The sequence below is a fragment of the Phacochoerus africanus genome, chromosome 9 (assembly GCF_016906955.1).
Source record: "Phacochoerus africanus isolate WHEZ1 chromosome 9, ROS_Pafr_v1, whole genome shotgun sequence".
Lineage (NCBI taxonomy): Eukaryota > Metazoa > Chordata > Mammalia > Artiodactyla > Suidae > Phacochoerus > Phacochoerus africanus.
The window spans coordinates 94,881,993-94,905,675 of NC_062552.1; the positions used below are offsets into that span (position 1 = coordinate 94,881,993).

Consider the following 23,683-nt stretch of genomic DNA (forward strand, 5'->3'; position numbering starts at 1 on the left):
AGAAATATAAATATTATACATGCATACATATATATGGAGCTAGACCTAGATGGACCCCGAAGGAAAGATGTGCACCCTACCTATCCTTGCAGGATTGCAAAATGGGGAGCTGTTCACTTTTCAGATGGTTGACACAGAAATACAAAGTATTTCTGTCGTTGGGGGGCACAAACCTAAAGGATTAAACAGACAGTCCTGACAGTCCTGTTTAGGATTTGCTAAAGCAGGGAGGTCAGCTTGAAAAAACAGACGAGGGTCCCCTTTGCCCTAGAGTGACACGGAGGGCTCCATCTGCTTTGAAATCTAAGATCTCAAGTGCAAGGAGATTCAGGGAACAGAAATCCACTTGTGCACAAAAATGGTGCCATCACTAGGAAACCCTGAGGCCCTACTGTCTTATTATCAAAGCTCATGTAGGTGAAGCTTTCGGTTGATAGATTTGACAGACCTTATAAAACAGACTGACTCAAACCTCATTCATTCATTCACGTGTCTGCTCAATGAGCCTCTCTTGAACACCTTGGATGTACAGGAACCAGAGAGTATGCATTACCTACCATTCCCTCCAAGATCTCACAGTCTGGGAGGAGAGCATTCAGGGAAACTGAGACATTACAGTAATTATAGTTAGAGCCTGAAGCAAAGTGAGAAGGACGAGCCCCAGAGCACAAAGACCAGGGCGGCTCACTCTACCCACGGCTTCTGGGGCTCTTCGCAGTAAAGGAGACTTGTAAGCTGGGGTTGACAATGAACAGGAATTTTATCAGGCAGTTGAACTGATGTTTTCATTACAGACATGCATGGGTTTCACTATGCATCTGAGCTCTAGGGAGTTAGGACACAGTCAGTGACTGTGACACTGGGTGACAGCCTTCCGGAGAACACATATACCTCCACCCATGGGGAGCGGTGGCTGCTCTTCGGCAATGAGCCCAGGAGGCTGGTGGCCCAAAGCAAGTCTTTGTGTTTGATGCAGCCGGAAGACATCTCAGACCAGAGTCCTGAAGCCAGCAGCATCTTCAACCCAGAATGGCTCCTTCTCAGGGCAATGAGGGTCCAGCTCTACCTAGGTAGGCAAAAAGGCCTGGACAAAGATTAGAAGGGGCTTACACAAGGTTGGGGCCAAACTGGCCATGGGTCTCAGTCCTTGGGTCATGTCGCTTACTCCCTCTGCCTGCCACATCTGCCCTCTTCTCCCCCGAGCACCAGGGGTAAACTTGTACTCGCTGCTCAAGACTCAGTTCAGATGCTATCTCTTCTAAGAAGATTTTCCCAGCATTCCCAGATTGAACAGTCATCTCCTTTCTTACCACTCCCCCCTGGAACATGTGCCATCTTCCCTGTATCCGTAGTCACGGCGTTCATTTATTTATGCATCTGTCTCCCTGAGGGCACCATCCCTGCAACCCCGGTGCCTACCTGAGTGCCTGGTGAATTTTATTGAATGGATGCAGACTGCCCTTGTGTGCTAAGCATGCCCTTCAGTCTTTCAATAGAGCAGAAGATATGCTGTTGCAAAGTCCTTCCTGGTAAAAATCACTGGGCGTCTAATACCCCTGTTTCACGTAGAAAGAAATTAAAGTGTGACGGGAGGCAGGTCCAGAATTTAGTTTGTGGCAGACCCAGGTGTGTAAATCCCAACCAGGATGGTGCTGAGACCAGAATTCCTCAGAGCCCCTGGACCACCCCAGATCAGATGAAATTCTAAACAAGCCAGAGCCCCACTGAAGAGTTCTACTGTGCTGGGCTCCAGAGCATTCTGGAAGGTTCTCCTGGACTGTGCCTCAGAAGGTCAGGGTGGGTGGGAAGCCCCACAGGCCCAGTGCAGTGTCAGGTTCCCCCTTTTCTATCAGCAGGCATGGAAGAGCCTTTAAGAAAATGGAGTATTATTATTTGTTTGTTTTTACAGTGACTCATCTGTCGTAACTGGGTTAAAGTCCACTTAGAGAAAAGGAGAACAAAAGACCTCCTGTTAGTGCTGGAAGTTTGCCTCTTAAGATATCACTGAGAGGAACTGGGAAGAGAAAAAAAAAAAAAAAAAACGCAGCAGGGCAGGGGAAGCTGTGGGCCTTCAGGACACAGCAGCACTTCGGAAAGGCAAACACGGTGTCTTTCATCTGCAGCGGCCTATCTGAGGCGGCCACTCCCTTTGGCGCTGTGTTCTGACCCACTGAAGTGCTGACCCCCGGACGCAGGCCAGTGCCCTATTCCCACACTCTCTGATCACCGGGGGGGGGAGGCTGCCTGGAGTGGGGGCAGTGTGGGCAGGTCTCCACATGCAACCAAAGCTCCAGCCTGAGAACGATGATGGGACCAATACATAGAACTTACTGAGTGCCAGGCGTTCTAACCTTACCTACCATAACGCATTCCATAAACACCCAGGAGCATGGCTCCCCAGCTGCAGCAGGAAGGAGATGCCATGGGGTAGAAACCCGGTCCTAACCCCTTTGGGAAGCCCACAGGCCCCAGCACGGCTAGAGGAACCATGACACTTGTAGGCTCCCAAATGGAGTGGGACCAGACTGCCAAGGGGCATCTGCCAGCTTCCTGGGCAAACTCAGGCCATCTGACTCCAAGACCTGAGGACTCACACGTCACTCGAAAGTCCGAGAAAGACTAAGACCTGACAGTTCTTTCCCCACAACTGTCTGTCCAATCAACCCCAATCATGTTCAGCCTGCACGCGTGACTTTGACTAATCAGCTCCGAGGAAGCGTTATTCTCACCCTTGGCCACCCAATCGTAGGGTGAGGCTGCGCCATAGCTGCCCATTCTGTGGCTGGTCCACTTCACCCTTTTTGTAAACAGCTGGGCTCTCTCTCCATGGCTATGAGAGAGGATGAGCAAAGAAAAGGAAGACAGAAATTCTCTGTGAGTCCCAGGTCCTTCCTCCGTTCAGAAGCTCTTCACTTCCCCCTCTTCCTTCCCAGGCATCTGAGGGTTCCCCAGAGACGAAGCCTTGGCTCTGGGTCCCAGGCCTCTGCCCCAGGCCTTCTGAGTCTCCCAATTCACGTCGTCAACCCTCATCATTCCATTTCCCGAACAAGACAGGGTTTGGGTCATTTCTGAACAAACACCAAGGATGCTTCAACAGAAACCTCAACAGGAACGTGTCATTGGGCTCATCTATCCTCTCTTTCCTCATGAATACCCATGTTCCGTGGCAGCGGACGGCTGTAGAAACCACCTATGGGCTACGGTAGGCGCCATGGTTAAGCCGATCCTGTGCAGGGCTGCACCTCCAGTTTTCTGTACTCGGCTCTGAGACTTTGAGGGGATTATTCCCACTAACAAGCAAGGCCTCCACAAACAATGCGTTGGCGGGAAGACTCAAAAGAAGCCGATCCAGTGTTCTTTGGGTAGCTTCTCCCTTTGGCTGGCCTCTCGGGGATTGGGCCCCTGGTACAATCACTGAAGATTTAGGGCTTAATTAAACCTTGGCTTTGGGCCAACATGCCAGTGGCCCCTTGCATTTCCCAGGTCCACCCAAGTGGCATAAACACCAGACTGGGAATGTGAACCGCTTAGCTGATCCCACAAGAGCCAGTCTTCATTAGCTAAGAGCCTGGGTAGCGCCAGCTCCCAGGGTGCAGCAGGTGTGGGCAGGCCCAACCCCAGAAATACAGCGTGATTTTATGGTGGTGGTCCCTGCATCTGCACTCTGGGGCCACAGCTGGGGGGCTTGGCAGACCCCCTCTATCATTGGGAGCTTTGGGATTCCCTTTCTTTCTTGACCTGATAAAGCCCAAGCTCACCACCAGAAGTGACCAAATCACCCTCTCAGAGGGCTGTCCTTGATTCTTCCTTGCATTTAGAAAATAGTTTAACTATTACACTTAGAATGGATAAGCAATGAGTTCCTATTGTCTAGCACAGGGAACTACATCCAGTCTCTTGGGACAGACCATGATGGAAGATAATATAAGAAAAGGGAATGTATATATATGTGTGACTGGGTCACTTTGCTGTACAGCAGAAATTGGCACAATATTGCAAATCAACCATACGCTAATAAAAAAAATTTTAGGAGTTCTCTCAGCGGGTTAGGAACCCAACTGGTATCCATGAGAATGTGAGTTTGATCCCTAGTCTTGCTCAGTGGGTCAAGGATCTGGCATTGCCAGGAGCTGTGGTGTAGGTCACAGATGTGGCTCAGATCTTGTGTTGCTGTGGCTGCGGCTGTGGCTGTGGCTGAGGCTACAGCTCCGATTGGACCCCTGGCCTGGGAACTTCCATGTGCTGCGGGTGTGGTCCTAAAAAGACAAAAAAAAAAGAAAATTTTGCTTCTGAGCAAAATTGAATCTTGTATAGCTGAAAGCATAAGAAGGGGGGACATTTCCCTACTTGAGGGCACACGAGAATTTCTTGTGTGAGGGAACCCACAAAACACAAGGGGAACAACTGCATGCTTTCTTGAGCTTGGCCATTTTGCTGTTGCTTAGACCCAGCATTTGCTTGTGACCTTTAAGGACTCAGCAGAGAAGCTGTTTAGGTGCCTCTGTGGTTCAGGACTGAGAAAAAAAAAAAGATTCCTTCCTGAGCCCCCCACCAGGCTGGCCCTAGGACCCCTCCAAGATCACCCTGGAGTCACCCCCTGAAGCATTGGACCCTGACATTGGTCTCATAGCCAAATTCCACCAGCCATGTAGGGGGCCTGACAAGATGTGGGTGATGAGGCATGGTCTAGCAGCGGAAGGGGCGGAGCCAGATGCCACACCCCCAAACGCACTAGCTTTGTGACCTTGGCTGGCAGCATGATTCTCATCTTGGCCATAGTGCTGGTGCCAATAAACATAATGATGATAACAGCCACCAAGTTTTCCCTAAAGGAGGCTGAGAGAGTGAATTAATTAATGTTTATTGAGCACTCGGAGTTCTTTGGAAAAAGGCCTTTATAAATATAAGGCATGATTAAAGGATATCAGTTTGCCAGCTCTCAGAGGAAGTGCTTAATGGGATCAGAGCTGAATATCTTGATGATTGAGTTTCATTCTTTATTCAGATATGCACCAGGCTCCCATCACTCAACTCTGCTGTCCACTCATGTTATTACCCTGGTGTTTTTCACTTCCATATGTCATAGTAGGTCCCATGGCTGGTACCCACCCACCCTGTTTACCCATTGCCTCCTCCCCCCACACCACCCCTGTCCCCTCCACTGAGGTTACCGGGATCACCCAGTGGTCAAGCCCAAGGGTTTTAGCTCATTCTTTCTTTTCCTTGTCCTTTCTGGAGCAGGATACTCGTCATTACCCTTTCCTCGCCCTTGAAAATCTTATTCTGTGCTATTTCCAACCCCAACAAGTCTAAACTGAAATCATCATTGTCCCCAAACCAATTCCCGCCCTGATTGCCCTCTCTGGTCACCTTCCTGTGGGCCCAGATGGATCACCGTCTCCATCGCTACCACTCAGTGCAGGCTCTTCTTGTCCCAACTTACTTGTGGTCCTTGCAAAACCTGTTCCTGGCTGGTGGAATCTCCAGACTCAAGGCAGGTGTGATGTGTATGTCCCCGAACTGTCCCCACAGGTCTTTCTTTCCCACCTTGGCGTCTGGCTAGTCTATTCCCAAACCCACCTGAGTCTCCTGCCCACTTGTGGATGGATTAATTAATGTGATTCCTTCTCACTGATCGTATATCAAACTTCCGTCATTGATGAAATTATGAATTGTCCTGCCAGTCATATTTTTTTTTTCGGGTTACAGACATTAAGAGATATGTTCACACTCAGGAAGGGTGTACATACCCCAGAACATTGACCGCTCTTGGGGTGGGGTTGTGGGTGGCTTCTATTTGATTTTTATCCTTTTCCGTGTCTCACAATGTGTCCTCTGTGACCACATGCAACCATATAAACATAAAAAGCAGTATCTTCTTTCTCTTTCATCTTTGTATTTATGAGGATGAGGAGATCAGGTTCCAGCTCTCCGTGCTTCTGGGGGCCACCAGCCTACCTCTTAGCCTTTGAAAAGAAGGCGTTCTGGGATGTCTTTGTGAAAACCCGTGAGGTCATAAAAGATAAAGTGAACTACAGACGGTTGCTCTGTTTTAATTATGTTCAAGTGTCAAGTAACATGGAAATTTTAATAAAAGCCTTTGGAGGAGTTCCCGTCGTGGCGCAGTGTTAACGAATCCGACCAGGAACCATGAAGTTGCGGGTTCGATCCCTGGTCTTGCTCAGTGGGTTAAGGATCCAGCGTTGCCGTGAGCTGTGGTGTGGGTTGCAGATGCGGCTCGGATCCCGAGTTGCTGTGGCTGTGGTGTAGGCCAGTGGCTACAGCTCCGACTGGACCCCTAGCCTGGGAACCTCCATAGGCTGTGGGAGCGGCCCTAGAAAAGGCAAAAGAAAAAAAAAAAAAAAGCCTCAGAAAGTAAATGATTGTGGCTGTTGTTAAACAGGTGTCAGGATGGCACAGGGAACTGGGGACCCATGTCTTGCCTCTGGCCTCTCCTCCAGGCCGGCCCCATGGCCTGTCAATGTGTCATCAGGCCCCGTGGTGCCAAAGGAACACCACCAAGTCGTAGGGTAAGCGACTGTTCCTTGAACTTTGCTTCAGACCCCGCCTGCTGGGGTCTCGGGAGGGAAGCATTTGCCTCTAGCCCAAATGAACTGGAGCTTCAAAAAAAAAAAAAAAAAAAAAAACACAGCCCCAGGCTCTGAACTTTGTAGTTCTTTGTCTGCCAGAATCCTGGCAAGGGACTCCCCCAAATGCGAAGGGGAGAGGAGAGAGCTGGAGAAACACAGACACCTTGTGGCTGGAGAGTTTGAGAGTGGCCTTGGACGTGGGAGCCAGGTGTGCGGGGAATGGCTGGGCAGCGTTTGAAGGTGGCTGACCCAGAACAGGGAGGCCAGGCCTGCTCCGAGGCTGCTATTCCAAGAAACTGCTCCCCCGGCTCCCCGCACTAGGCCAAGTGTGTGAAATCCCTATTGTTCTGGACAGGATCCTGCGCAAATTGCCGGGGTTTCCAGTGTGATATTTGATAAGTGCAAATGGACTGAAAATATTCTCAAGATTTTTTGGGCTTGTCCAATGAGTGGCGGCCGCTGAGGCCAGTCTCACGGCCTACAGCCTCCCACCATCAGTGGCAGCAGCCAGGCAGGGCCAGCATTTGTCCTGGACCCCTCCAGCCCTGCAGGAAAGCCTACAGAGGAGGGCAGGGGTCCAGTCCCACGTCCTCACAGGAATGCATCTGCTGTAGCCCTTTCTCAGCCCTATCCATGCAGAGAGACAACAGTGGCCCCCCAAGGCCCCAGGGCCGGCATGATGGCACCCAGACAGGCTGCCTTCTTTGCTCCCTTTTTGTCACCAAATGTCAGAGCTGGAAGAAATCTTAGTGCCTATGGACCCTCTGGTTCAAGTTCCCCTGAGGGTAGGGCAGGGCTGGCTCTGGGCTCTGTGTTCCCAGAGCCTGGCACCCAGTAGGGCTCCATCCATGGTAGTGAGGGAGTGAGGGAGGGAGTGAATGGACTGACTCCTTTGTTCTTCTCTTACCTTCACAGAGTGACACTTTGACAGGGCACGTCTTCCTCTGTCCCCTCAGCCTTTCAGCAGAATGAGCCCACTGCTCTGCAGCTCCTTCCCGCTTCACACAATCCTTGGCACAGAGCCGGCCACACCCTGCAGCTCCCCCAAGGGCTGCTGTGTGGCTGGGGCAGGGGCCACCATCCCTGTCACCAGTGTATCAGGGCAACATCTATAGCAGGGGTTTGGTACCAACCGCCTCTGAGTGTGTTTCCAGCACTGCTGTAACGCTGTCACCAACTTGGTAGAGCTGGGATTAAAACAGCAGAACTGTATTCTCCTATAGTTCTGGAGGCCAGAAGTCTGATATCAAGGTGCCAGCAAGGCCGGTTCCTTCTGGAAGCTCCGAGGGACAATCAGTCTCAGGCCTCTCTGCCCGCTTCTGGCTGTTGCCCACCGCCTTTGGCCTTCCTTGGTCTATGGCTACGTCATCCCCCTGTCTCTGCCTCCCTCTTCGCATGGCGTCTTCCCTGTGTGTCTTGATCCTCTTCTAAGAGTGGCCATCATGTTGTGTGAAGGGCTCACCCTACTCAGTGTGACCTCATCTTAACGAATGACACCTGCAATGACCCTATTTCCAAATAAGGTCACGTCCTGAGATTCCAGGAAGGACGTGAATTTTAGGGGGACACGTCCTAGACCAGAACAGCCTTCCCGGTCCCTCTGCAAAGTTCTGTCTTGCTCTCCACCTCTCCCTCCAACCTCACTGCCCTTGCCCTTCGTTGGTGGTATGGGCTTCTGGAATATGCTCTCTTCTGCCCACTAGTCTAAGCAGCAGTTGGGAGGGAGAGGGGAGAGGGAGGCCTGTCTGTCACTGTTTCCGCTCTTTGGGACACAGATCTCCCTGAATGCCCAAGTCTGATCTATAAGGCAGTGGGCCCAGCCCGCGCTGCAAGTTAGAATCACCCAGAAGCTCTTCAGACTCACAGAGCTCTAACCACATGCCCGGGATTCTGGCTCCCTTGGTCAGGGTGGGACCCAGCGTGGGTACTTTTCAAAGGCTCATCAGGCGATTCTAATGTGAAGCCTGGAAGGAGAAGCGCTCTCTCCTGAGGGAAGGGATGGCAGCGCCTCCCCACACTCAACAGCAACCTGGGTTTCTCCAGCTCACTGCCTGGCGGGCCCTGAACACCCATTAGAAGACTCTCCCACCCCGTTGCCAGGCAGCAGGAGAGTGCAAATATGTACATATTTGGGGGTGGGGGGGACCCAAAACAGACAAGAGGGACCAAATGGCCTACAGGTTTCCTGTTTAAGAGTTTGAATTTTGCATCCTCTTCTATAGTCCAACCATCTCGTTTTACAATTTTTTTTGTCAATTGTTTTGTTTTTCCCTCCAGAAACATCCAAATGTGAAAATGAGGCTCCAGAAAGATTTGCCATGTGAATACTCTTTGACACGTTATTGGTTTCTCCTGAGTTTCCCAACATAGAAAAGCCCAGTTACAGAGTGACTGGGGACAGCAGCCAATCTGTTTAATCTTTAGCAGGAATTACATCTTATAAAGGACAGCCGGCACACAGAGAGATTCAATCAGTCACCCAAGACCACACAGTTATTTTGTTTGGTTGGTTGGTTGGTTGGTTTTTAGGGCCTCAGGTGCAGCAGATGGAGGTTCCCAGGCTAGGGGTCGAATTGGAGCTGTAGCTCCCAGCCTATGCTACAGCCACAGCCACATGGGATCCGATCTGTGTCTGCGACCTACAGCACAGCTCACGGCAACACCAGATCCTTAACCTACTGAAAGAGGCCAGGGATCGAACCCACATCCTCGTGGATACTAGTCGGGATCATAACCCACTGAGCCACAACGGGAACATCAGAGCTCATTATTCACCGAGTGGGAACTACACTGCAGGACCCACTTTTCCACAGCAGGTCAACTGCCGACTTTCTCTGCGACCTTGGATAAATCCCTTTGGTTCTCTGTGTCAGTTTTCCTGCCCATCAAATGTGGATGCTGTCTGTTCAGCCTCCGATGAGAGGGTGTGTGTTGGAAGTGCTTTAAAATTATATGGGAAAGCCAGGCGTTGTGATTGTGGTAATTACTGCCTAACACTTCTGGGCGAGGCGTGGAGATTCCTGCAAGAGAGACCCCTCCAGGATCAGGCTGAGCAGGTCACTGTCTGAGGGAAGACCAGTGTGGCACAGCCTGCCCCCTTAAGCCAGCTGAGAGGTCCAGGCTAACTCCCCAGTATCCGGGGCCCAGGGCAGGCTGAGGCCTGGAAGCTCACACCCACACTTCACTCTGCCCTCCACTGATCCAAGCTTCTATCTGCCCAGTCCCAGCCCCAGGGACAGGCCAAGAAGTCATTTCCCCTAAACAGCCTTCCTGCCCAATCCTGAGCGTGTCTTTTCAAAAGGGCAAGTCATGGAAAAATGAGTGGCAAACAAGAGCAGTGCCAGCATCTTCCCTCTGCTTTAACGAGGCCTCAGAGACCTTCCCCCACCACCCATCCCTTCCAGAGGAAGTGGGCGGGAGGCGGCTCCAGACCCCTCCCTCGGCCGTCCCAGGCCTGACCGGGGCTCCTCAGCCCACGTCCGTCCGCCTTTTTCTGTTTATACTGAGAGAGGAGCTTCTGCTGAGCTTAAGTGCAGTTCTGGCCCTTCTGTTTGTTTTTAAGTCAAGTTACAACTTGGCTCCTGGATTTATTGCAAATTCCAGTTATCTTCTGCTCAGGGTCTCTGCACACATTTTTTCGAGCTCTCCTGCCCTCCCATGGACCTACAATCAGGGGCCGGGGGGGAAGGGACAAGGGACACATGGACAACAGACTGATGGGCACAGGGGAACGACACCCCGGGAAGAGCCACAGGCCGCCCCTCATGGTGCTGGAGAGCAAGGCTGGCAACACAGGATTGGCCATAGGTCACCCAGGGAGGGCTGGGCCAAAGGAAGACCAGCACCTGACCTCCTGCCCGCTTCCTGCAAAGACTTCCATAGGAGGAAGAGCTGGGCTGAAAGGCAAAGAAATCCCAAGCCTTAGCTGAGGGAATCAAGAAAGCCTGGCTCTGATTTGGAGAGAAGGAGCCCATGGCCAGTTTCTGGCAGAAGGGTATGAACTCAAAGGTCCCAAGGGCCCAGAAAGGACCAGGCTGTCAGACAAGGGCTGCGGGTCCGAGGTTGGCCGTGGGCACCTGCCTGGGGAGACCACGTGGGTGCGGGGAGGCCGATCAGGAGGGCCCAGGGCCCGGCCAGGCACCAGCACCGCGTCTGAGAGCTCCCTTCCCTCCTCTTTCCTCCTCGAACACCAGCGTTTCCCTAAACTGCTGATGACCTGCAAACAGCCACAGGCTGAAGCTCACCAGGGAGAGAAAGAGAATCAAACTGAGCTGAACAACCTGCGAGAGCCAGGCGGCCAGCTGAGCGGCTGGCTGGCCCTCCCAAGGCAGGAAGTGCCAACAGCCTGTCCGAACAGAGTTCCCTGGTTCAGGGGGTTTGCAAGAGACACTCACCAGCTTCATAACCAGCCTCATGATTTGGGGGGATGGAGGAGCAGATCCCAGAGGCTGGAAAAGCAGCACCTGCTGGAACTTCATTGCCAATGCACTTGTCCTCCCAATGGGGTCTTAGCCTCCCCTGGCTCCGGAGAGCAGCTGCAGGCGGCTGGGTGACCGCGGAGAGCCCCTGAGCGGGTTGCAGGCCAGGGGGTCAGCCACTAAAGGAGTTCCCAATCCCACATTCCCCTTCATATCACAGGCCAAATGTATGAAACTCAGGCCTCAGCATTCCAGCCCAAGACCTCGCTCTGGGGGTTGAAAGAAGGCAAACAGGGCAGGAGCCATGCTGCTCTCTAAACAGGTGCTATTGCGAAGGAGTAGAAGGACTTTCCCCAGCAGGTTCACAGGCCAGGCCCTGCGCGTCACCCCATCCAGTGCTCTCGGGCCCTGGCTCTTGTTTTTCTTTCAAGTCCGAACCCAAGGTGTGTGGAAGTTCCAAGGCCAAGGGTCAAATCAGAGCTATAGCTGCCAACCTACGCCACAGCCACGGCCACGCCAGAACAGAACTGCCTCTGAGACCTACACAGCAATGCCAGATCCTCAACCCACGGAGCAAGGGCGGGGATTGAACCCACATCCTCATGGATACTAGTCGGGCTCTTAACCCATTGAGCCACAGTGGGAACTCTGGGCCCTGGCTCTTCTTCATCAGTCATCACTTCACCTCCTCCTCCTCTCTGCCGTGGTCCCTCCTCCTGTCTCCACCTCCACTCCGCTCCACCTCGGCCACCTACCTGCCTGCCCTCCTTGGACCCCCAACATCCCACCTCTGAAACCCCATCAGCTGATGGCTTTGGGACCACAGCTTCCCCCCATCGCCCACGCCCTACCCACACCCCGCCTGGTGTCCCTTTGGGAGCTTGCCTTCCGACCAAGCTTTTGTCAGCACCCTGAGGCCCCTCAGCCCCTCCCCCCTCCCAGATGCACCCTGAGAGGCCCCATGGGCTCATTCACTCTGCAGCTTCCAGGCCCTTCGCGGGGACACAGCCCCATCCTGGCTACACAGCTTGCCTGGGTCCCGCTCTGCTCTCAGGCCAGCAGGTCAGCCAGGCCGCTATCCCCAAGGCTGACACTCTCCTCAGATCCCACACCCTCAGGCCCCACTTCACCTTCTGTCTGCAACTCTCTCACCACCCCCCTGACAGAGAGGGTCCAGACCCTTCCCCTGGGACTCACTCATCTCACAGCACCTTCTGCCCCCGCTCCTCTCAGTCTGACGGCAGCTGGCATCCCCCAGTCCTGGGCAAAACTAACTCACTTCCCTGGTCCAAGGTGGCCCCATGGCCCCCCATCCTCATTCCTGGGTCGGAATCTTCCCATTAAGAGGATTCCCTGTGATCCGAATGCATATTTGCATGTGACACGCAGGCTCCATCTTCCTCACCCCAACACGACTCCCCTGGGCCCTGCTGCCTCTCTGTTCGCCATCTTTCTGCTCTCATTTCCTTTATTACAAACTTCCCTAAAGGGTTCTTCATACCTTCTGCTTCTACTTCCTCTCCTCAGGCCTTGGCACCTGGCTGCTGCTCTGGGGCCGTTTCACAGGCTTTCCTCACAGCAGTGGCCCAGGAGCCACCCCGTGGCCGCCTCCTTGCGTGGCCTCTCCCCCGCCCCCACCACCACACACACCGGGATTTATTTCTCAGGCTCCAGGTTACTTCCACTCCATCCAGGTGCTATTTACCTGCTCCTCTGCCTGTGGCCTCTCTTCCCAGCCCCTCCCCCGTCTGTCTCACCCACACCCACATCGTCAACCATTACTTCCATGAGCCCCAAATCTCTAGCTACCGAAAATGTTCACATTTCCACCTGCCGGTTGGCCGTCTTTTTTTTTTTTTTTTGTCTTTTGTCTTTTTAGGGCTGCACCCACAGTATATGGAGGTTCCCAGGCTAGGAGTCGAATTGGAGCTGGAGCTGTTGGGCTACACTACAGCCACAGCAACGTGGAATCCGAGCTGCATCTGCAACCCACACCACAGCTCATGGTGACGCCAGATCCTTAACCCACTGAGCAAGGCCAGGGATCGAACCCGCGTCCTCATGGGTACTAGTTGGGTTCGTTAACCACTGAGCCGTGATGGGAACACCTGTTGGCCACCTGTACATAGACTGCCTGTAGGGATCTCAAAGTCTTTCTCACAAAACTAAACTGATCATCTCCTCTCTAAACCATCTCTCTTCCTGCGATTGCCTGTTTCTGTTTATGAATTTCCACCCTCCCCATTGCCCAGGCTCAAGCCCCTCACAAACATCCTTATCACCTTCTCCCTCTCCTTGCACTTCCCATCAGCCTCCTGACGTCTGCAGAGTCTTCTTGTGTACTCTTTTTTTATATCCCTCCCCACCTCAGAGTGGCTATCTAAATTCAAGCCATTATCAAGCCTCCCCTGGACCTTTGGGCTCCCCTCTCATGGTCCACCTGCCCTCGAACACAGAGCCAACCACAGTGGCTCCTGTCCCTTTCAGAAACCCATACGGACTCCACGTTGCTTATCACTCCCGAGCCAGGGAGAGGCCCTGCCTGCCCTTCCAGCCCCAGGCTCACTGCCACCATCATCACTTAGCAGCTAGTGACTGAGGACCTACTGTGTGACAGTGCACCTGCGCTCTGATCAGAGCCACTACTTGTCACCCCATGTGCGGGCCCTTCTTTCTGCTCCCTTGTTTATCTGCCAGAGACACCTCATCTTCTTTGCTCCCACATCCACCTGTTGGCACCTTCTCCAGCCCTACTCATGGCCTCCATCACAGCTCACCTCCTCCAAGAAGCCGGTAAGACTCCAGAGGGATGCTCCGTCTCTTTCCCTCCCCCTTCTCCCTTACAGACGTGTTTGTTTCCTAGTACAGCTGCATCCAAATGCAAGTGTGTGTCTCACCTCCCTGGTTGTGCAGTCCTGCAGGCCAAAGAACAGTTCTTATTCAACTTTGCAGCCCACACATACTTAATAAGACTTTGTTGCATTTGAACCAGGCCCTAGTCCCTCATTGCACAGAGGATAAAATTATGGCCAGAGGGGGGCCCAGGTCTTAGATGCTAGTTGGCGGCAGAACCACATCCCGGCCTTAGTCGCCTGGTTCCTGGAGCAGGAGTTGGGAAATGAGGAATCCCAGGTTCCCTTGCCCAGTCTCTGATGACACAGGCCCTCTACAGAGGTGCCCGCTGTGCTCAGCTCTTCTCTTCCTCCTATAAACTGGGCGGACCAGAAGCAGAACAGAGAGACCTCAGACAAGGAGCCAAGGAGCAGCCAGGGGTCACCCAGCTGATTTTTTTCCAACACCCCCAGGTCTACACTGAATGTCTAACAGCGAGTATAATCCTCTTTCCCGAACCTCTGGGGAAATTGCTTTCTCATCTCTTTCAGTAAAGGACGTCATCGTCTCACAATGTCTCCAGTGAAAACTGCCTCTTTCCTCTTCTCTAAACCTTCCTCTTACCCTGCAATCTTTGATGCTCTCGATACATCTCCTTGCCCCAGGCTGAGTCCTCTGCAAACGTGAGAAGCGCTGCTCCGCCCCCCCCCCCCACCACTGTCTTTACTGCAGGAGGGCTTCTGAAGCGTAGTAAGGGGCATGGCTTCTAGGAGGAAAGGCACCATCTAAAAATAAACAAATAAGGAGTTCCTGTCATGGCTCAGCAGTAACAAACCTGACTAGTATCCATGAGGATGTGGGTTCGATCCCTGGCCTTGCTCAGGGGATTGACGATCCGGCGTTGCCATGAGCTGTGATGTAGGTTGCAGACACTGCTCGGATCCCGCGTTGCTGTGCCTCTGGCGTAGGTCGGTGGCTGCAGCTCCGATTGGACCCCTAGCCTGGGAATCTCCATATACTGTGGGTGCAGCCCTAAAAAGACAAATAATAATAATAATAATAATAATACACAAATGAGTATGTTTTATAAAGGTCAGGTAGGATAGCACCTATCTGTGTGACTGCCCACAATGGGTAGTCACACAGCAGTTCTCACCAGGGGATTTGGAATACACTAAGCTTCTTCACTTGGCAAAGGGAAGTTTTGTGAGCTTTGTGACTGGGCACCCCCACCCAGAACGCATTCAGCCCTCTACCACCGGATCTGGCGTCACAGTACCTGCGAGATTTAGCTTCATTCTGGGGTCTCCTTGCTTCCAGCCTGTCTGTGGCTTTACTTCAAATCCACTGAAAGCTTCTCTGTTTCAATAATAAGGCATTGGTTCACTCATCTTCACAAAAGCCAGTGGGACGATCCTGCATGAGGCTCCTATCTTTGCAGTGCATTTCAAAGACCTGGCTGAGTAAATACAATGTCATGCCCACCTGCCAGGGCAGAGATTGCATCCATTCCTGCTCATTCCAGCAAAGGACAAATTGAAAGACCTACACACAGTATTCCACATAACTTGAAAGAGAAAAATAGCCATTTCTCTGAAGGGATTTATGTTCTCCTTCAAGGTAAGGAAGAGCAGGCTGACCCAGGAAAGGACACTCACAGTTGGATGTTTTCACTTGCGTGGGAAGTCCAGCTGTCTCGATGGGGCCCAGGAGACAGACGGACGAGGGGAGAATTCCTGTGTTTGGGGTTGGGTTTGAAAAGCCTCCTGTTTGTAACAGTGACTTACAGACAAGCACAAAGAATTTCCAGCTGTTGTGGCGGTGAGAGAGCCGTCCTGATTCTGACTGGGGTTCTTTTTGTACTTTATTCTCTCCGATCATTTTTCCTGGGCTGGTCACTCCATCAAACCCCCAGTCTGATGGGCCAGCTCTGGAATCAGCTCTGACACTTCGCTATCAAAGAATATAAGTTGGCCATCTACGAAACAGAAACAGACTCACAGACACAAGGAACAGACTGGTGGTTGCCACGGAGGAGGGCTGGAGGGGGAATTTGGGATTAATAGATGCAAACTAGTATATATAGGATGAATAAACAACAAGGTCCTGCTGTATAGCACAGGGAACTATATTCAATACCCGGTGATCAATTATAATGGAGAATATGAAAAGACTGTGTGTATATATACATGTAACTGACTATGCTGTACAGTAGAAATTAATACAACATTGTAAATTGGCTATACTTCAATTTAAAAAGAAATATGGGTTGTAAAAGGACAGAGAGTGTATGAGTCTACTTATATGAGGAACCTAGAAGAGTCAAATTCATAGAGACAGAAAGAATGGTGGTTACCAGCGGCTGGTCAGGGAGGAATGGGAAGTTCGTGTTTAATGGTTACGGAGTTTTAGTTTGGGAAGATGAAAAGCTCTGGAGGTGGATAGTGAACTGTGTGAATGTACTTAATGTCACAGAATTGTTTCCTTAAAACTGGTTAAGGAGTTCCCGTCGTGGCGCAGTGGTTAACGAATCCAACTAGGAACCATGAGGTTGCAGGTTCGATCCCTGCCCTTGCTCAGTGGGTTAAGGATCTGGCGTTGCTGTGAGCTGTGGTGTAGGTCGCAGACTCGGCTCAGATCCCGCATTGCTGTGGCTGTGGCATAAGCTGGCGGCTACAGCTCCGATTGGACCCCTAGACTGGGAACCTCCATATGCTGTTGGAGCGGCCCTAGAAAAGACAAAAAGATAAAAAAAAAAAAACTGGTTAAAACAGGAGTTCCCTGGTGGCTCAGTGGGTTAAGGATCCAGCATCGTCACTGCTGCAGCTTAGGTCACTGCTGTGGCACCATATAACATTTTATGTTATATCTTTTTGTTAACCACAATAAAATAAAAACAAAAGAAATGTAAGTGGGGACTCCACTCTGGTCACAGCACTGCTGAGAGAAGGCAACCACATGACTCCACTCCTCGGCCCTAAAGAGGGGTGTGTGTGTGTGTGTGTGTGTGTGTGTACGTGTACACATGTTGTGGGGGCTATGGCCCTACGGGAGTGAAAATGAATGCACAAACATCACGGTCAAGGAATAGAGCATACTGGACCAATGCATTTAACCTCTGGGCTTCCTCATGACTAGTTTGGAAGTCATTCTGCATAATGCAGACCAATAGGAGATTCTCAATGGAAGCGGTTGTTTAAATGCCCAAGAGTCTGCATAATATCCTTGGAGGGCTAGATGGGAGGCTTTTCTCTGGGACTAGCTCAAAAATGAATTTTGGCTGTCCTAAGAAAGACTAGATTTTTGGAGGGAAAGAAATTGGGGCTAGAGTTCAAGGCCTGATGCTGTGTGGCCAGCCATAATGCCTAATATAAATTTAAATGCCCAAGATCAAAAGATTGGTAAATATGAAAATGCTTTCAAAATCAGGAAAGTGGGAGTTCCCACTGTGGCTCAGTGGTAATAAACTCGACTCGTATCCCTGAGGACGTGAGTTCAATCCCTGGCCTCGCTCAGTGGGATAAGGAACTGGCATTGCCGTGAGCTGTGGTGTAGGCCAGTGGCTATAGCTCCAACCCCTAGCCTGGGAACTTCCATATGCTGCAGGTGTGGCCCTAAAAAAAAAAAAAAAAAAAACGTGAAGTGCCTCCTCCCCATCTTTTATCCTTTCAATCAAACCTGGCTGTGGCAGCAAGTTAGCAACAGGTTTTAAAGAACTCACAAAAAGACAAGTTCATCTGCACTTCTGTTACAGGATTCTTCTGGCTTTGGATTCAGCCCATCAGCAACATTAGCTGAAAATAAAAGTCCCAGGAATTAGACTTTTTGAGAAAATACATTCTGTAGCCTTTGAGGGGAAAGGCTAAGTTAAATCAGATATTCATGAAAAGAATGCCATGTAAAGCCTTTATCAGTATCAATACTGACACATCTCTATCAGATCCTTATTTTTTTTTAATCCACGTCCCATAGAGTCTACCATTTTAAAGTGTATGATTCAGTAGTCTTTAGTATATTCACAAGCTTATAGTACTACTATTTAATTCAGAATATTTTCATCACCCTAGAAAGAAATTTCATATCCATTAGCAGTCTCTCCCCACTCCTCCCTCCTCTCATCCCAGGGAACCACTAAACTGCTGTCTATATCTATGGATTTGCCTATTTTGAACATTCTGTGTAAATAGAATTATACAATATGTGACCCAATGTCTGCTTTCTTTCACCTAGCATAATGTTTTCAAGGTTTATCCAAGTTGTAATGTGCGTGAGAATTTCAATTTTTTATGGCTAAATAGTGCTCCATTGTATGGACATACCAGATTTTGCTTATCCATTCTTCAGCTGGCACATGTTTGAGTTTTTTTTACTTTTTGTCTAATATGAATAAAGCTGCTATGAACATTCATGTATGAGTGTGTGTAGAGATGTAGTTTCAATTCTCTTGGGTAGGTGTTTAGGAGTAAAACTGTTGGGTCGTATGGTAACTCTACGCTTAAATTTTAGAGAAGCTGTCAAATTGTTTTCCAAAGTATCTGTACCATTTTAAATTCTCACCAGTAATATATGAGGGTTCCAATCTCTTCACATTCTTACAATGCTTGCTATTGTCTGTCCTTTTAATTATAGCATATTAGGAGGTGTGTAATTGTATAACTGTCTATCTTTTTAATTATAGCCTTATTAATAGGTGTGAAATGGTATCTCGTGATTTTGATTTGTGTTTTCCTAAAAATGTTGTGTATCTTTTCATGTACTTATTGGCCATTTGTATATCTTCTTTGGAGAAATGGCTATTCGAATCCTTTGGCTACTTTTAAAACTGGGATATTTGTCTTTCTATTATTTCATTGTGTCATATAGGTACTTTGTAAATATTTTTCCCATTCCATGAGTTGTCTTTTCACTTGATTGTGTCCTTTGATGCATAAATGTTTTTAATTTCGATGAAGTCCCAATTTATTTTTTCTTTTGTTGCTTGTGTTTTTGGTGTCATAGCTAAGAAACCACGGCCTAACCCAGGGCCACAGAGATTTACACCAATATTTTTCTAAGAGTTTTGTATTTTAAGCTCCTACATTTAGTTCTTTGATCCATTTTGAGTTAATTTTGTATATAGTATGAGGTATGGGTCCAATTTCTATTCTTTTACATATGGATATCCATTTTCCTCAGTACCATTTGTTGAAAAGACTATTCTAACCCTATTGAATTGTCTTGGTAAGCACATCAAAAACAGGTCTTTCTTCTTTTCTAATATAAGAATATAAAACTCTAAAATTTCAGCTGAATTTTAAGTGAAAGAAGCCAGACACAAAAGAACACATAAAAACGTAAGATGTCATTTATAAGAAATGTCCAGAATAGGCACATCCAAAGAAACAAAATGCAGATGAATGATTTCCAGGGGGAAGAAGGAAGAGAATTTGGGGATTGACTGCTCATGGGTATGGATGGGGCTTCTTTTTGGGGTGATGGGAATGTCCTGGAATTAGATGGTGGTGATACAACATAGTGAATATAGTAAAGTATAGGGGAAAAAACACACTGAATTAGACACTTAAAATGGTGAGTATTTTGTTACCTAAATTAGAGCTCAATATTTGTTTTGCTTTGTTTTTTCAATCTTTAGGGCCACACCCACGGCATATGGAAGTTCCTGGGCTAGGGGTTAACTCAGAGCTGTAGCTGCTGGCCTGTGCCATAGCAATGCCAGATCCAAGTGGCAACTGTGACCTACACCATAACTTGCGGCAATGCCAGATCCTTAACCCACTGAGCAAGTCCAAGGATCTTCACAGACTCTTAACCTGCTGAGCCCGATCTTAATGTTTTAAATGGAAACTCCAGATCTCAATGTTTTAAATGTTAAGTTGGTTGCATAGGTAAGGAAAAAAATTGACAGTTGTAACTTATTGAAGTTGCAATAGAACAGTAGTTTTTGAGAGACTGTAAGAAGAGAATCCAGAGTGTGGTGACGACTGCATGATTATGTACATTTACTCACAATCATGGAATTGCACACTTAGAGAAAAATTTTCTAATATGTGAATTATACCTCAAGAAATATGTTTCTAATAAGATTTTTAAAAATTCCACTGAAACTCTGCTTTAGTTGCATTACATAAACTTTGATACATCATGCCTGCCTTTTCATTCAATAAAAGCCAATCTTCAATTATGTTTGCATCACCTTCTTTGACCCAAGAGTTATTTAAAACATAATGCTTTGGTTCCAAATATTTGAATATTTTCCAAACATCTTTCTGTTCTATGTTTCTAATTTAATTATTTTGTGATGAGATATCAAACTTTAAAAATGTGTTTAGTCTTTTTTTTTATGACCCCACTTGTAGCCTGTCTTGCCGCATGGCCCATGGGAATGTAAAATATGTATTCTGCTTTTGTTGAGTTGAGTGTTCAGTTAGGTCACGTTGGTTGATAGCAGTGTTCAGGTCTTCTTCTTTTTTTTTTTTTTTTTTGTCTTTTTGCCTTTTCTGGGGCCGCTCCCGTGGCATGTGGAGGTTCCCAAGCTAGGGGTCTAATCGGAGCTGTAGCCGGCAGCCTACGCCAGAGCCACAGCAACTCGGGATCCGAGCCTTGTCTGCAACCTACACCACAGCTCACGGCAGCACCGGATCCTTAATCCACTGAGCAAGGCCAGGGATCGAACCTGCAACCTCATGGTTCCTAGTTGGATTTGCTAACCACTGCGCCACGACAGGAACTCCAAGGTCTTCTATTTTTTATACCTATACCAGAGAGAAATGAAATATCAAACTCTAATTGTGGATTTGTCTATTTCCTCCTTGAATTTGGTCAGTTTTTGTTTTATGTGTTAGTGAAGCTCTATCAGTCGGTGTGTACACATTTAGGACTGTTCCTTCTTCTTAAAAACACTTTTATTTTTATCGTACTGAAATTGTCTTTTGATAAAGAGGTAATATTCCTTGTCTTCAAGTGTTTTTTGTTATTAATTTATCCAGCTTTCTTATAATAGAAGTGCTAAGTTTTGCATGGTATATCTTTTCTTCATTTTTTTCTTCCTTGAAACTATTTTGGAGGGGTTGTTGGGGTTTTGTTTTTCTGTTTTTTGGGGGGGTTGCATTTTAGGGCCACAGGTGTGACATGAAATTCCCAGGCTAGGGGTTGAATCCACATCCTCATGGATACTAGTGGGGTTTGTTACCATTGAGCCACAATGGGAACTCCGAAACTATATTTTTACATTTCAAATGGCTTTCATTTAACATGCTTCTGTTACCCAGTTTGATGATCTCTGACTTTTAATTGGGATATTTGGCATATTTGCATTTAGTTCCAAATACATATGATGTATTTACAACATGTTTGCTTTAGGAATGTCATCTTACTATTTGCTTTCTATTTGTCCCATCTGTTCTTTGGTCTCTTTTTCATTTTCCCTTGCTTTCTTTTGGATTGACAGCTCTTTTATGATTTAATTTTTATCTCTAATACTAGCTCATTAGCTATACTTTTATGCCCTTTATGCTATTATTTTATACATTTTACTTCTACATATGTTACAAACTCCACAGTACTTTGTTATTTCTTATTTAATATTTTAAAGGGATTTTTAAATGAAAAGTCTTTTGTATTTAAATTTATCCATGTTTACCATTTCGAGCATTCTTCATTCTTTTGTATAGATCCAAATATTTTCCTTCTGCCTGAAGAACATATTTTAACATTTCTTGTGATGCAGATCTGCTGGTAATGAATTCTCTAAGATTTTATTTGTCTCAAAAAGTCCTTATTTTGGAGCTCCCTGGTGGCTCAGTAGATTAAGGATTTGGTGTTGTCACTGCTGCGGCTGGGGTTGCTGCTGTGGCACATGTTCCATTCCTTGTGCCAAGAACTTCCACATGCTGCAGGTGTCGCCAAAAAAAAAAAAAAGTCTTCATTTTGCCTCCATTATTAAAGGTTATTATCACTGGATACAGATTCTAGGTTAATTTTTTTTCTTTCAACACTTTAAAGATACCATCTGCAGCATTGCTTGTATTTGTTCTCTATAAAACAGATCTTTATCCCAGGCTACTTTTAAGATTTTCTCTTTATTGCCAATTTTTAGCAATTTGACACTATACCTTGGTATGCCTTTCTTACATCCTTCTTGGCTTTGCAGTGATTCTTGGATTTATGGAATTTATAGTTTTTACTAAATTTGGAAGTGTTTTGGCCATCATTTCATCAAAATTTTGTACTTTCCCTTTTCTCCTTCTAGCCCACTTGATATTGCCCACAGGTTACTAAGATTTTCTTCAGTTTTTTCTCTTTATTTCTATTTGTCATCTTTTTCTTCTCTGGGCTTCATTTTGGATAGTATCTATTGCTGTGTTTTCAATTTCACTTAGTTTTCCTCCATAGTGGCCAGTTTCCTTTAAATTTTGTCCACTGACTTTTAATTTGAGTTGTCATATATTTTCACTGCTGGAAGTTCCATTTGGTTCATATATATATATATTTATACATCTTCCCTTCTTTCCTCCTCTTAATCATGTTTTTCTTCAGAATCTTGAGCACATTTTGCATATTTATAATAACTGTTTTAATGTGCCTGTCTGCTTATTCTATCAACTCTGTCATCTTCAAGTCTGTTTCTATTGTCTGATTTTTCTCTTGGTTATGGGTCACATTTTCCCCACTACCTGGTGAGTCTAGTGATTTTCTTAATTGGATGTTGGATATTTTAACCAACATTGTAGATTGTCTATGTTTTGTTATCTTCCTTTAGAAAACAGTGTTAGAGTTTTACTTGGCAGGCAGTTAGGTTACTTATGGACGAGATTCTTAGGAGATTGTTTTAAGCCTTGTTAGAGTCTAAAACTTCCTTTTCTCTAAAGATACATAGTTTAGTCCTACTGGTTGGGCATGGCTTTTATGGGGACTGTGCTAAATGCCCTGGGTGATCAAGCTGAATGATATTTGAGCACTTCTCTGTTCCATGTGAACTCTGAATTATTCAGCTTATAGTTCCTGGTCATTCTTTTCCCAACGATATGGAGCTTCATTCTGTGTGTACACCATAATATTAAGCAAATCCTCAGGAGGACCCTTATGCAAATTTCTGGAGTTGTTTCTACATAGTCCTCTTTTTCTAGAATTCTACCACATAACCTCCATCCAAAGTCTCCCTGATCTTCCTTTTCTGCCTTTCAACCCAGTAAAACCACCATACTCTGCCTGGGACTCCTTCCCCTACTGCATAATCCAGAAATGTGTCTCCAATCATAGGGCTCACCTCATTTGTTCCCTTTATCTCAGGGATCACAGTCCTGTACTGCCTATTGCTAGGTATCTGAAGTCATCTGTACATTTATTTTGTCTAGTGTTCTAGTTGTTAACGGTAAGAGAGTATATCTGATCTTGTTCCTCCATCATTGCCCAGGAGCAGAAGTTGTAAGAACTGATTTTGATAAAGAAATATTAGTGAGAGATAGCAGACCCTCAAACTAGACACTGATGACTTGGCCGGGGGGTCCCAGGGTATAGGAAGACAACAGGAAAACGCTAGCCTCTGAAAGCTATGTAGGAACAGATGTGACAATAAAAAAGGAAGAAAAGGATGTAAAGGTCTAAAAACAAATCATACCTGTTTTCTCAGATGGCCAAACAACTTCCATGTGTTTCTCCAGCTCCACCCTCCACCCTACCCTACACCTCAGAGGATTGACCTGTCCATACAGCATGGATGGGCTCCTTTGACCTCTAGTCTCTGTCATGCTCAGGCAAAGGGAGGTAACCGCAGGAAGTTGGAAGGCAGGAGGATTGTTTAGTCCCCTAGTTCTTTCCCTGCCAAATCACCCTGGATGAGTTTTG

At 47.7% G+C, this 23,683-nt stretch overlaps 1 protein-coding gene and 1 long non-coding RNA gene across 5 annotated transcripts in view; one reads left to right on the forward strand and one right to left on the reverse strand.

The window, feature by feature from the left end:
* The window catches only part of RAD51B (RAD51 paralog B), a 760,911-nt gene that overhangs the window by 698,694 nt on the left and 38,534 nt on the right, over positions 1–23,683 (forward strand). The gene's annotated exons all lie outside the window — the stretch shown is intronic.
* LOC125136896 (uncharacterized) lies at positions 742–15,660 on the reverse strand. Its single transcript, XR_007137242.1, has 3 exons — positions 15,120–15,660; positions 14,465–14,625; positions 742–1,084 (listed from the first exon to the last, which is right to left on the reverse strand). It is a non-coding gene; the product is annotated as an uncharacterized LOC125136896 (long non-coding RNA).